The sequence below is a fragment of the Dasypus novemcinctus genome, chromosome 6 (assembly GCF_030445035.2).
Source record: "Dasypus novemcinctus isolate mDasNov1 chromosome 6, mDasNov1.1.hap2, whole genome shotgun sequence".
In the NCBI taxonomy this organism is placed as follows: domain Eukaryota; kingdom Metazoa; phylum Chordata; class Mammalia; order Cingulata; family Dasypodidae; genus Dasypus; species Dasypus novemcinctus.
In genome coordinates this window covers 103292739-103298738 of record NC_080678.1, presented here as the reverse complement: position 1 = coordinate 103298738, position 6000 = coordinate 103292739, and positions in this window count along the sequence as shown.

Below are 6000 nucleotides of genomic sequence, written 5' to 3'. Positions count from 1 at the left end.
TCAGACTTTTTTATTTCTTTTAACACTGATTTGCAGTTTTCTAAATACAAGTGCTTTACATCTTTGGTTAAGTTTATTCCTATTTGTGTTTTATCTGTCGTATTTTGTTTTCACCACTATTTTGACACTTTTGGTTACTTTTATTGATATAATCTTCATTTCTAGACTCTCTTCTAGGCCCCTCTCTCTCCTGTCTTTTCTTTTCAGGCTCTAGCACACCCTTTAGAATTCCCTAAAAATCTGGTCTCTTGATTAGAAATTCTCTCAATTTCTTTTTATCTGTGAATATTCTAAACTCACCCTCATTTTTGAAAGACAGTCTTGCTGGATATAAGATTCTTGGCTGGAAATATTTGTCCTGTAGTATCTTAAATATATCACTGTCTTCTTGCATTCATGGTTTCTGGTGAGAAATTGGCACTTAATCTTATTGGGTATCCCTTATATGATATACATTGCTTTCTTATGCTATTCTCAGCATTCTCTCTGTCTTTGGCATTAGACTATGTGTCTCAGAGTTGGTCTATTTGGAGTTTTTTGGATGGGAGTACATTGTGCTTCTTGGATGTGGATATCTATGTCCTTCATTAGGGTTGGGAAATTTTCTACCAGTATTTCTTCAAATATTCCTTCTTCCTCTTTTCTCTTCTCTTCTCCTTCCGGGACACCCATGACATGTTTGTTTGCACATCTTTTGCTGTTATTTAGTTCCCTGAAAACTTTTTCAATTTTTTCCATTCTATTCTTCATCTGTTCTTTTGTATGTTCACTTTCAGAGGCCATTTCTTCAAGCTCACCAATGCTTTCTTCTGCCTCTTCAAATATGCTGTTATATGATTCCAGTGTTTTTAAAATTTCATTTATTGTGCCTTTCATTCCCATAAGATCTGCTATTTTTCTATGTATGCTTTCAAATTCTTCTTTGTGCTCGCCCAATGTCTTCTTAATATCCTTAATCGCTTTTGCCATCTCATTGAATTTATTAAGGAGATTTATTTGAACATCTATGATTAGTTGTCTCAACTCCTTTATGTCATCTGGAGGCTTAACTTATTCCTTTAACTGTGCCATAGCTTCCTTTTTCTTGGTGTGGATGTAATTTTTTTTGTTGATGTCCTGGCACTTGGCTTACTAGAGTAATTATTCTGGGTGCAGTTTTTCTCTTTAGTTTAGGGCTTCTTGCCCTTTCTCCCTTGCTGATTGTGCAGTAGAAACCAAGGATGTAGTTGGTGTTATAAGCTGTGGAGGCTCAGGCTGCCCTCATTACCCCAGGGACTGATGAAGCTTCTCCCAATTTTCTCCTTTTCCAGGGGTAGGGATGGAGTCACAGCTGTGTGGAATAATTCAAGTTGTTTAGGCCTATACTCTAGTTGCCCAGAGAGACTGATGTCCTTCTTGTCCCTTTCTCCCCTGCCTGGGGTGGTGATGAAGCTGCAGCTGTGGGCAGCAATCTAAGCAGTGTGGGTCCAAGATGACTGCAGTTGCCCTGATAGATTTCTGATTATTCAGTCTGTGCCAATCAAATGTACCTGCAGTTTCCTGCATAGGCTGGTACAGGGCCTGCCAGCCTTCTCCCTGCTAGGGGTGGGGCTGATGCCTAGGCTAGGGCTGTAGGCTGATCTGGGTGAAAGAAACTAGTTCCTACCCTCACTGTGATTTTCCACCAGCCCAGCTTTCCCTCATGCTGGGGTCGGAGTCAAAATGGCAAGTATCAGCGTCTTTCTGACCTGGACAAGTTCAAACTTCATCTATTCTTAGGGTTATACTTTAGCCAGTCAAATCTGCCAATCAGTAGCTGAAATCAGTGTCCAACCATCTCCTCCTCCCCTGTTTTAGGGAAATGGAGCTTCAAATTCAAGCCACAGAATAGCTCCTGGAACAGTTTGTGGTGCCAAAGTAGGATGATCACTGGCCACTGTGGCTTGGCCAGTAATTTCCTGGAGAGTCTGGCACAGGTCCCCCCTGGCTTCCAGGTGGGGTTTGGTCTTATGCTAGAGCTGCAAACTGATCTAGATGGAAAGAAGCCAGTCCCTACCAGCACTGTGATTTTCATTCTGCCCTGCTTCTCCTGATGCCAGTCATGGAGTTAAGATGGTGGTTACTGGCCTCTTTCTGACTTGGACAGATTCAAACTTTAGCTTTCTCAGGATTATACTTGAGCCTGCTGAATTTACTCATAAGTAGCTGAAGTTGGTGAAAAACTGTCTCTTCTTACCCTGTTTTTGGGAAATGGAGCTTTCAGTTCCAGTCCCAGAACAGCTCCCAAGATGGCTTGAGCCTCCAGTAGAGGATGGGCTCTGCCCTCCTTGGCATTGAGGTCTCTACTTATGAGTCTTCTCTGCAGATGGGCAGTCTCCTCTTTCCATTCTTTCCAGGATGTTGCAGAATGCTCTTCTGGTCTTCTGGAAGCCCCAGATAGGTGTTTCAGCTAGCTCCAGATAGCTCTGGGTGTTTACTAACTGCCCTGTAGCAGAAGCTGACTTTAGGAACCCCTTACTCTGCCACCATCTTGCCTATTGATGGATGGGACTCTCTTGGTTACAACTGTAGACTCTCTCATTTCCTTGGCATGGTGGTTATTCATCCTCACCTTCTCGTTAGTTGTCCTGGTTGAGTCCAATAAACTGGAGAGTAAGTGTTGAAACTCTGCAGAGGCTCAGGGCCTAGCTGGTACATGGGCAGCCCAAAGATTTAAATCTCTTGGACATACACCTAAGAACTCTAGTACCAAATATAGATTCACATAAAATGGGATGGTGGAGGCATGTGTAGAGAAGTCACACCTGAATCAAACTCTGTCACACTGGGGAGCACAAACTCCAAAATAGGGCCCACTGGCAAGGGACCAGACTCTGGAGCTATCTGCTGTGACAGTAGGCCCTGGGTGTCTCCGTAGCACTCAGGAGCCCCACTATTTGGGGCAGTATCTTTGGCAATTTATTAGCTCCTACTGAGACTTATATAAGCATTACCTCTGGAATGACTTCCCGACTCACATTGAAGTCTCCTAGCCATATAAACTCATTTGTCTTTACTCCCCCCCTTTTTTTTTTATTTAAAGAAAACACTTATTTATGGTTTTTATTCAAACACACACAGAACAGGTTTTCATATTTTGAACCTTGAGTGCACAGACAGGGATGTCATGCATGGAATAAATGCTTTTCCAGCAGAGCTATTCCCTGATGCATTTAAGTATTAGGATGATTAGGCAGAAAAGAAAAAGACTTACTTGATAGAAATCTGCTCATAAATCTGCTTGAAAAAGGACATGATTTTAACCTTATTCCCCCTTTTATTCAAGGTCTTTTTCCAGTTCCATTGCTTTTGGGTGCTTGGTAGTAATCCCTTGGTGCCAGGGATGCTCATCCTTGGGAGTCATATCTCATGCTTGGAGGAAAATAAAGCATTTTTATGCTGAGTTTGGCTTAGAGAGGCCACATTGTAGCAACAAGGTGGCTCACAGGACGGAAATCTTAGGCACCCTGTAGCACTAGGCTAAGTTGCAATTTCAAGAGCAAATTCTCATAAGCATAATGTCAGTATCAAGGGTCCCTCAATGGACCATCCTTCTTCACTAGTCATTGCCCTGCACTTCGGGGATCAGTGATGTTCCATTAGAGAATGTGGCAGAGCTCCCAGGATGGGAATTCAATATTCTTTGGGTTATTGTTTGAATCTCCACTATGACAATGCCCCATAAACATTTGAACATATTTATGTACCTTATAGGTTTGCCCAGGTGAACTTCCTTCCATGTGTCCCCTATCGCTGAAGCCCATACTGTTGTAGAATTTAAGAGAAGTTCAATTATTTGAGTATAGAGAGGCCAGGACTCAGGAATGATTTTGAGAAGGAAAAATGGTTTACTGACGGCCGGCTGGACTCGGGAACTTCTGTTTGAATCCCGAGCCCCGAACAAGATTTTCAAACGTCTTTTATACAGAGAGGAAAGGCCAAATGGTCCCTTTGTTTCAGTTCTCAATAGGCTTCAATTAGCATATATCTCTTCCACATCTTAGGTAAGCTTTTAGCATGGACTCCAGATATTCTAGATAAGCTTTTAGCATATTTGCTTTTTGCATTTCCCCTAAATACTTAAAGTTTATAGCCCTTGCATTGTTAAACATTTCCTGGGACTGGAGCTGCTGCCACTGTCCCTAAGGGCAGGACTGCAGCCTCTTCGTTCCACACCCACAAGTCAAACAACTTAGTTATCTCTGAAGAGACAAAGAGCCTTCCACCCATAGCCCACATCATTCCCCCCTTTTGCCAAAGTTTAACTTGCTAAGCTTTGGCATAATTATTGTTGGAGCTATGAGGTGGATGGCTGTTTGTTGTCTTGATTGATTATTTATCAGTCTTTAGTACAGCATCCAGGACTGTTTTTAGAAGTTTAGAACTTTTCATTCTGGACAGCAGAATCTTGGGCTGGGGCTTCCTGCAGTTATTCTGCTGCCACTGGCACTCACGTGGATTTCCAGTCAGGTTCCAGATCCATCTATTACTTTTATTTTACTCTTAAAGAGTTTACACCTTTAATTTAAAAGGGGTGCTGAAGGGAGATGATCTCTTTTCTGTAACTGCTTCCTGCTGGCCATGGGCTGTAGTCATTGCCTAATAAGGTGTAAAACTCTTTAATTTATTCTAACTGGAGGAAGATGGATCTGGCATTCTGTACGAAGTTGGATGAAGTTTTCATATGGTTAATAAGATGTTAACTCTGAAAGAAACAAACTTAATTAAAAATTTGGAATACCTGTTTTTAAAAGAGGACACATTGGATTACAGAGGTAGACAAGGTTAGGTGCCTATAAAGATGGCATTCCTTAAAAGCTGGTGGGAACAGCATATATATTCTTTTTTAAGTTATCCATCTTTAGAGAGAAATTGCAACAGACACTTAGCTTTGTCTGAAGACACATTCCAAGCTGTTCAATGATTGACACTCATTCGCTCTGTCAGATGCTCCTGGTGAACTGGCACTCCTTGGGCAACTGGCTTCACTCAGGATTAGAACACTAATTTGGAAATACTCTTATGCGGCGGCTTGCTCGGTCGGTAGAGGTGGGGTTGCACTGCCCCACGTTAGGTGCCAGCTGCGGCGGCTTGCTCGGTCGGTAGAGGTGGGGTCTGGCTGCGGACGAGGGGTTGGTCCAGCTCTGGACGAGGGGTCGGTCCCGCTTGGGACGAGGGGACGGTCCCACTTGGGATGAGGGGTCGGTCCGGCATCAGACGAAGGATCGGTCTCACAAGGGGTTGCGCGGTTGGGCTGACGGGGTCGCCTGGCGAAGCCGGCGATGAGGGGTCGCCCGGAGAAGCAGGTGACGAACTGGGGACAAGGGAGGCCAGGCCCTTGTCGGGGGCTCTCAGGACTGGAGGGCGCACGGCAGAAGAACTACCGCCGAGACAAGGTAAACACGCAAGTCCACTTTATTGAGGGAGAGGCAACAGTTTTATAGGGGCTGGGGAAGGCTGATTGGTCGAAGCCACGCCCTGTTCTGATTGGTTGCCAGCGAAAGGTCAGTGGGCGGTACTGGATGGGGGAGGGGTGGTGGCTAGGGATTGGCTGTTGCTGTTGCTGGGGGAAGGGGCAGGGTTTAGGGATTGGTGGCTGCTGTTGCTGGGGTGGAGGGCAGACTTGAGTTTCCCGCCCACGCCTGGCTGTTGCTGCTGTCGGGGGGAGGGAAAAGGGCAGACTGGATTTTTCCGCCCACGCCTGGCTGTTGCTGCTGTTGGGGGAGGGGAAAAGGGCAGACTGGAATTTTCTGCCCTGTGCCTGCGCAGGGAGAAAGAAGAAGAAGGGTGCCGCCCCACAGGCATCGTGTGGCGCCATCTGGGAGGAGGGGCGGCTGCGGAAGCATGGCTGCCAAGAAGGGGAGACCCGAGGGCACTCTGCGCCCATGCCGAGCTCCCTTCAGGGGTGGCGGTGAGTCCGACCAGCCACACTATTATGGGGGCAGCAGCTTGGCCTGCCACGGCTGTTCCCCCGCCAGGCCA